Source organism: Delphinus delphis, chromosome 11, assembly GCF_949987515.2.
Source record: "Delphinus delphis chromosome 11, mDelDel1.2, whole genome shotgun sequence".
Lineage (NCBI taxonomy): Eukaryota > Metazoa > Chordata > Mammalia > Artiodactyla > Delphinidae > Delphinus > Delphinus delphis.
The window spans coordinates 58,493,758-58,502,648 of NC_082693.1; positions in this window are offsets into that span (position 1 = coordinate 58,493,758).

Consider the following 8,891-nt stretch of genomic DNA (forward strand, 5'->3'; position numbering starts at 1 on the left):
ATGAAAAGGTATCTGTCTTTGGGAATAGATGAATAATGAACTGTGAAGTTTTAAATATGGGAATTTTAAAATATAAACTTATGTCCCTTTCTGCCTGCTGAAAGAGAGGGCCAGGATTTTAGGAAAGCCCAGCCATATAGTTCTTCAGATAAAAGAGAAATTTGTTTTTGCGAGTAGCCTGTTGAAGCAACATTGTTACCATATATCTTAGTCTGTTTGCTCATTGCTAGTTTTTTTCTCCCTCACTCCTGCCCTTTTCTTAGAGTATTGAAGTAAAAAGGAAGTCATGATTAAATGGGAATGATGCCATCTCATTTAACTGCTTTCTAAAGACCTAGTTTGTTAATCAAAATTATTGGATATGGAACAACAAAATGAATATTAGTCACCTGGTGAATATAAGCAGAGATTTCATGTTATTTTCCAAAGGAATTAGTGTATTTTTATAAAATAGATGTTATACAAGGGAAAATATATGTTAGAGCTCTTATATTAATCTCAAAGCATGTAAATAAAAAATAACTAGCCACTTAACTGCTACTGGTCTTTTCTTTTGTCACAATTTAGCAATTACTGGATTCACCCTCTGTTTATTTTTTTAAAGAGCATGTCTTAAAATTAATGAAACTTCTATTCCCTGTTGAACATGCCGATTTCATAGAAGTAGGAGAAATAATTATCAGTACAATGAGCACAGGCATTTGTACATCTATACCTATATTTATGTCTATTTCTATATCCATATTAAATTTGTTCATTTTTGAAAGCATATAGTCAGTTTTAAAATAGCTGGCTCACTTCGTTGTACAGCAGAAACTAACACAACATTGTAAAGCAACTACACTCCAATTAAAAACAAACAAACAGAAAAACAGAAAAAAAAACCCTAGAAGTATATATATAGCCATAGTAAACATATTCCTAACTTTCTACCTTCTAATCACTTGCTAAAACTATGAATATGAACAACACATATATGTATGTATGTAAATGAGTGTGTCTTGTCTGCGTATGTATATGTTCTTAAATTTCTAAAATGGAAATAATATATATGTGCTATATTTCTAACAACATCATTCCTTCTGTGGCATCTATGCTTCTTTTTGTTGTTAATTTTAGAAGCACCCTGATTTTACTTTAGGGAACTCTTCTCCTATTAGATTAAATCTTGGTGAGCCTTCAAATTAAACATCCTATTCTCCTCCTGGTCAAAGTGCACTTAACCTCAAGTCAGGACAATTAAAGGGTTTATCCCTAGAATTTGAATCTTGACTTGTTGCTCTTGACTGTAAGCACTTTAACAGTTTATTCAGTGTACCATGCAAATATTCTTGCCCGCTGTGAACTGAAAAAGGTTGGGAAACAGTGATTACAGTGTCTTTCCTTCTTTTGTATATTACTTTCTTTTTTGCCTCTCAAGTGGGATCTGAATATTATGCTCCTAATTAGACAGCTTTTAAGTTGGAATCTTGATGGATTTCTGAGAAAATGAGGAGAAAGGAAGAAAAGATTTTTAACTTCATCTTGACTTTTAAAAACAATTTCAATCATTAATGGCTTTTACTTGAATTATTCTATAAAGGACAAAATGAAAATTCTTTCTTAATGAAATGGATCTCCCCTACCAATTCCTGCAATGTGATAAAAAGAGTCATTCAGAGAAGTTAGTCTTTTGATTCTTAAGAGATTGTGATTCTAATGATTCTTAAGAGATTTGTGAACAAAAAAATAATTTACATTTTCACAGTTGTATTGTCAAAGTAAAGAGCAAGTAATAGTTGGATTTGATAATTTGCTTCCTATTTTTATGAGACAGAGCATGCACAGTTTATGTTGGTCCTCAATCCAAATGGATATTTAAAATACTTTTTCTTTTATCCAAATTAAAAAAAAATAGCATGGAGGCTTGTACATCAAGTCATCTTACACTTAGTCAAATATCAATGTGTATTTGTAATAAATAATCTCATTTTATTTAATATTGTTCAGTTATTCCATAGTAGGTAATTGGTAAACATTTATGTTTTAGTCCAGTTTCAGTCTTCAGCAACTTGGATTTCTAAGATATCCATTCTATACACTATTGATCATGTAAAGCAAGATAAAGTTTTGAAATAATAGTGTTGGTATGATCGCAAGTGTTCCAGGAGTGGACTGCAAATATTATAAAGCTTTGTACTATTGAACATATTTGAGGAACCGTACACTTTTCAGTGTAACATATGTCACCCATAACAATGTAATTCAGGGAGCAAAAGAACTGAGTAAAATATTGTCCAATCATAGTATATAGGTAAAGTGGACAGATCCTCTACAAAAATTCAAACAATATTTTGGTATCTAATTAATAAAACCCTTCTAACATTAATACCAACATTTATTGATGACAGAGTTTTTTGTACAATTACTTATAAATAACATGATAGCACTTGGACTGTATTAGGCTTGCTGTCATATGTCATATAAACAGTTGTGCAAATCTTTGGCCCATAACTAGTTCCCTATAGAACTCGATGTATCAACAAATCAGGGCAGATTTTTTTGATGTGACAACAAGTTCTGAGAAGGCAATTTGGGTAAATAAAATCTCTGGACAAATCCTCTGAAGCATTTCCAGTTACTTGGTATGTCATTGATGGATTTTTATTTCGCTCTTGAAATTAGTAACATGCACAATTTGAACCAACAAATATCCCACTCCTTACTCTGTATGTGTCAGCAGTTAAACAGAAGCATATTTATTTTACCACTTGATGAACTGAAGAATAAACAATTAATCACAGATATTCCTTTCCTTTTTCTAACACTTGATGGATGTTCTTGTATACATGATGTCATTGATGGATATTTATTCCACTTCTGTAAATAGTGATGCATAAAAGTTTAACTGCAGATACATGCCTCTTCCACTTAATGCATAAAAATGTAATTGCCACATTGCTGAGAGATAATGGACTGCATCACTTTAGGACCTAAGTTACTCCCTGTTAGTTTCTTTCTCAGAAAGATTCATTAGCCCAAGTAACTACTGTTTTTACTTAACGAACTGCATTACAGAGAGACCAAAGAGCTTTTTACCTGTTATATTATCAAGCTCTTCAAGGTTTTAGGGCTGGGGCTTTTTGTTGTTCATGTTATATTCCCAACGTCTAAAGCAGCTACTGGCATGGATATTTGCTAAATCAACAAGTTAAAAATTCATAGGAATAAAGACTACTAAAATGAATCATTCATTCATTCATTTATTCATTGTTTAAAGAGTAGTCCTCACACCTGTCTAAAATGCTTCTTTTCATACAGATTTCAGAACCCTCCAGTCTGGTTTATTCTCCTGCCACTCTTTTGGGATTATTATTCCAATTCCAATATAATGTTTTCAATCCTTATTTTGTCTTTTCTGTCCTTTCTGTAATGCTTGATCCTGCTGATAACTCTATTCTTGAAATTATTGTATTTTTTTAAAGATAACTCTTTTTTGTTTTTTTCTTTGTGCTGTGTCTTTAGCCATCTTCTCACTCATAATTTCATCTACAACTTGTATGTACATTATTATTTTTCCAGTCTTAAGTCACCTATTCTCCAATTCGATAAAAACAACTCTTCTAAAATACAAATCTGTTTATGTCACGTCCTTGCTTAAATTATTTCAATACTTTTATCATCTATAAGGTCAAATCTCAGCATAGTATGCAAAACTCTTCATCTTATGACCAACATTATTCCCAAGATCATCTCCTTCCTGGCTCATAAACCTTACACTTTAGACAACTTATGGTACAAATTGTGGTTCTCCAAGGGCGCCATGATTTTTCATGCCTTTTGACATGTTGGTTTCCGCTGTCTGGACAGCAGCTTCCTCTTTTTCCACCTTTTGAATGTCTATCCACAAGAGATGACTTAGCTCAGATTTTTCCCCTCAACTCCTCTGGCAGAATAAGCACTCCTTCAGCTTGCCTCTCTTGAAAAATTTTGCATTACACAACGTTGCACTTTCTAATTACAGTTTCTGTATAGATATATTTCCTTCACTATATTGTAAATGAATTATTTCAAAGTAATGAGTACATTCTACCTGTTCTTATGTACACAGATTAGTATCTACCATATAATTGACACAAAAATCTTTCTTGAAAGATTGAAGTAAGGAATGAAGCCAAGATACAAAACTTAAAGATTTAGAGGCACAGCTAATGCATCAATTTCTTCAAGTTAAAGATTTTAATAGTGATACTGAAAAGAGAATGTGTACTGAGAGCAAATTTAGATGTGGTGCCTGAAAACAAGAATAGATTTTTTCCCTTAAATTATGATTTATAAAATTACCATAAGCCCTTTTAAGGCAACTGTATATTTTTAAAAATTATACAAACCTGTGTGTATTAAGAGATTTACTGGCATGAATAAAAGGGCTTCAATTTGAAATGTGATGGAGAGAGAAACGTATCATGGGAACATTTTAATATTGGACACTATGAAGAAAAATAGGCATAACAGAGAGTAAAGAATATTTGATAAATCTCTCGGTAATTTTCAGTAAAATCTAACACAAGACCATGAGTATATAGCAATCTCATTATAAGATATCTTCCTACTGGTACCCAACATGTAAATCATTTGTAAACAAAGTGAATGTATGTATGCATGTATTTGTATATATCTGGACACCAATAGAAGCTTCATTTTTCTAAATTTAGCAAATCTGATATAGTACTGGCTGGATGACCTTATAAGAATTTTCTTTTCTCTAAAGAATAAAAGGAAGTAACAGTAGCACTTGGTACATTGAAAATATTACAACAAACAAGGAACAAGTAGTCACTAACATTGAAAAACCAGGAGACAATGACCAGGTCACTTTTGTACTAGTTATTGAGTGAAACTCTTTACATCAGATTGTCTAAGAAAGTGATGATGACAGCAATTTAGAACAAAATGTCTTGAGAGAAAAAAGGAAGATTCCACCAATGTCAATATTTAAAGTGATTCAAGGTTTCAAGAAAGCAGCACTTCACAATATATTACAACCAATCATAAAAAAAGGAATGAGTTTTCTTAAAAAAAGAAAATGAATATGTATGAAACCTCTAAACACTCAGAGATGATCTTGGATGTAAAAGAATCTATAAAATAAAATTGGGCTTTAATTTTCAGCTATCTAGAAAATAAACTGTCTACAGTATTTGTTTTTTGAATATTTGAAAGTTAAATTTTATTGTAGTGTCCTGGGAGTATACAGCCTAGATGTCAGCCATCTGAGTCAGAATACATTGAAGAATGTGAACATTTCTATCTGCAGTAATTTATATAGGTCCTTCTTATGCTTTATGTTCAGAGGACAAATTTGTTAAAAACTTTTGGAGATCATAACACAAGCTATAACTTGTTTTTGAGAAATGGTAAAAGGAATTTGGTATATTTATTATGGATGAAAGGTGACTAATAGGAGTAATTATAGATATATAATGCTTTGAAGTCTTTTCTTTAATTTCTAAAAATTAAATTTACTCAATGTTGCTTCAGAAGGTAAAGGAAAAAAGAAGAGGATGGTTTCAAAACGACTTTCTGATAGTTCTGACCAACCAAAACGGGGAGGTTTCGGAAAAGGACATTTTCTCCCACTAGAAATGTACAATAAGTCTCAGGTGGTCACTGTGTCAAAAATGTTGAAGAATTTATAAAACTAATTTCTCTCTCTTTTTATGACTCAAATTTTTTGGTAAGTCGTTGATTTTTTATATTTTTATTTTGTAATAATTTTTCTTCTTCAGATAGAAGAAACACTCAAATTTGAAGAGTAAAATAAGGTAATTGAGATTTGTAGCATCACAGTTCATAAGTGCCTGGAATGTTCCATCTTTCCACGTACCTTCTGAATAACACTTTAACAGACTGCATTGACATTGGGGGTGTGGGGGCATTCCAGCTTTGCTTCTTCTTTATAACCTAGATAATTTATTATCAGTTGAAAATATAAAGCTAGTGCATATTTTCACACTCTGTATGTAAGTTCTATTTTACATCTGGGATAACCATTTTGAAATATGGAAATAGAACTAGAAAGATAGGATGGTTGCCCTCAAAAAGAGCCATAAATACCAATGCGCTGCCATCTTTACTTCTTCCCTCTTTTCCTTTCTTGTCATTCATTTCCCTTCAAATATTTATTAAATTAACTTTTCCAGGACTCAATTAGACATAGGAATAGAAAGAATACTAAGAAAGTATGCTTCAAAAATAAAAACACTTTATTACTTAATAATGCAGACATGAAAACCATAATGTTAGTAATTTGTGATAAAGCCCTATATTGGAGATATATAATATATATATATATATATAACTCTAAAGGAGGGAGGGATTGACTCTTTGGAAATGTAACGTCTAAGTTGGATCTTGAATGTTGTTTTAGTTTACCAGGGAAATAAAGGACCAAAAAGAATTCTAGGAAGAGAGGTTTTCTTGTTTAAAGGCATGCAAGTGTGAGATCAGATGACACATTGAGAAAAGGGCCAATTTGGCATGGCTGAAGGATATAGTGAGAAGATGATGGACATTGCAAGGAACAAAGCTAGAGGACAAGCAAATTCTAGAACCTGTAGGAGTATTTTGTGCCCTACAAAAAAGTATGAATTCTGCAGTTGATAGCAGCTAATCAAATGGATTTAGGGAGGGAAATAATATGGGTATATTTGTCACTTAGAAGAGAAGACTCTAGTATATGAGTAATTGGTAGTGGATGGTACTAGAGGTCAGGAATACACTTAAAATCTGTTCTCATAGTCCAGATGAGAGGTGATAACACTCACATCTAGAGCAGTGCAATGGAGAGTACACAGATCCAGTGTATTGAATCAGTGTTGATAGAATTTAATAGTCTTTTGGAAGTTGTGGGTGGAAAGAGATTTAGGGATTATGTCAGCTAATTCTAAATATTTTTGGTGGTAGTATTAAGCAAGATGGAAAATATTAGAGTTGGAGCTGGTTTTGAAGAATGAATGGCATTATGCTGATAATGTAGAGTGACTACTACTTATGAACTTAATAATCACTAACATTTTACCCAAGACTTTACTGAGAGGTCAAATTTAGAATATATTGAATTATTTGATATCTGAAAATAAATTAGCATTTTTTATGTTACCTATATTTTACATTCACATTTCTCTACCATGTATTTAGTAATTACTTAGAGTTTAAAACAGTGGAACAAAACCCCAAGTGAACATTTGGTTAAATAAAAATATGGAAATGTCCGTAGTTACTGAATGAACTTTTCATATGTTAGATTTTTAAGCATAGCATCACGCTCTTTCCAAATTTTTCCTTCATACTTATTTCCTTCATAGCAGACTATTTTTCAATACTCAATATATTTTTCAATATCATTGGACATATTCCAATGTCTGGATTCACAGTTAAGAAATAGTCCATATTTGCCTCTTACTATATTAATCGTGCAACTTCAGAAATGTTTAATTCCTAAATAATATTTCTGTGCAATTTGATGTTTCCTTCATCTTTTTGTAACATTAATCCATCCCTTTGTAAATGGAAATTAGTACTCGTTACTAGAAAAGGTTATTAAAACATGTAAGAGAGGGTACTACTTCAGTCCTGGCTGTGTTTCAGAATCATCTTTATTGCTTAAAATACATATGCATAGGTCCCATCCCCAAAATGCAATATGTCTTTGTCCTCATTTTTTTTTTTTTTTACTAATCTCTCCTTCACATATTCTGCTCCAATGATATTAACCTCCTTGCTATTCCTAATAACTGCTGCACAAGCCTCTGATTTAGTAACTTTGTTTGCAGTATTCTGTAAGACTTTCTTCTCAAGGAGGCCTACCTGGTAAACTATTTAAATTAAAACACCTCCCATTCCCTCTGATCTGATTTTTTTCATAGTATTATTTTTCCTCTTATATCATCTTCTAAATTGTATTTATTATATTGGGTTGGTCAAAAAGTTTGTTTGGGTTTTTCCGTAACATGTCACAGAAAAGCCGAATTATCTTTTTGGCCAACCCAATATTTATTATCCCTCTATCCCATTAGAATATGTATTCTACAAATATATACATATATATTTTTTCTTTTTGTTGTTCTCTGATATATCAATTGACTGGAACACTGCCTGGCACATAGTAAATGCTCAATAAATATATTGAATGAAAATTTGTGCAGTTGGAAACCAAGAAACTTTACTACTGAAAATTCCATATGTAATTATATTGCTTTTTCAGGATCACAAACTCCTGACCTAGAGAGTAGTATATGGATATAAACAATAACACTTTTTAACAGAAAACAAAAAACTGTTCTAGCCAGAAGGTCTATTGAGCTTTCTTGTTTTATTAGTTAAACTGTCTATCTTTTGTCCTGGAATAAGAAGGATTTATCTTTTAGCATGATTAAAACTATCTGATCCAATGCTATTTCATGGATAGAAGAGATTACAGTTCAGTTTTTCTTAAAATTAGTGAAATTTGTTTTTGTCATAAGCAGGTATGACTCAACAACTCAAGAAGAGATGATAAGATGCCTTATTTGCTATTTTTTTAACATCTTTATTGGAATATAATTGTTTTACAATGTTGTATTAGTTTCTGCTGTATAACAAAGTGAATCAGCTAAACGTATACATATATCCCCATATCTCCCCTTCTTGCATCTCCCACCCACCTTCCCTATCCCACCCTCCTAGGTGGTAACAAAGCAATGAGCTGATCTCCCTATGTTATGCAGCTGCTTCCCACTAGCTATCTATTTAACATTTGGTAGTGTATACATATCAACGCCATTCTCTCAATTAGTCCCAGTTTACACTTCCCCCTCCCCATGTCCTCAAGTGCATTCTCTAAGTCTGCATCTTTATTCCTGTCCTGCCCC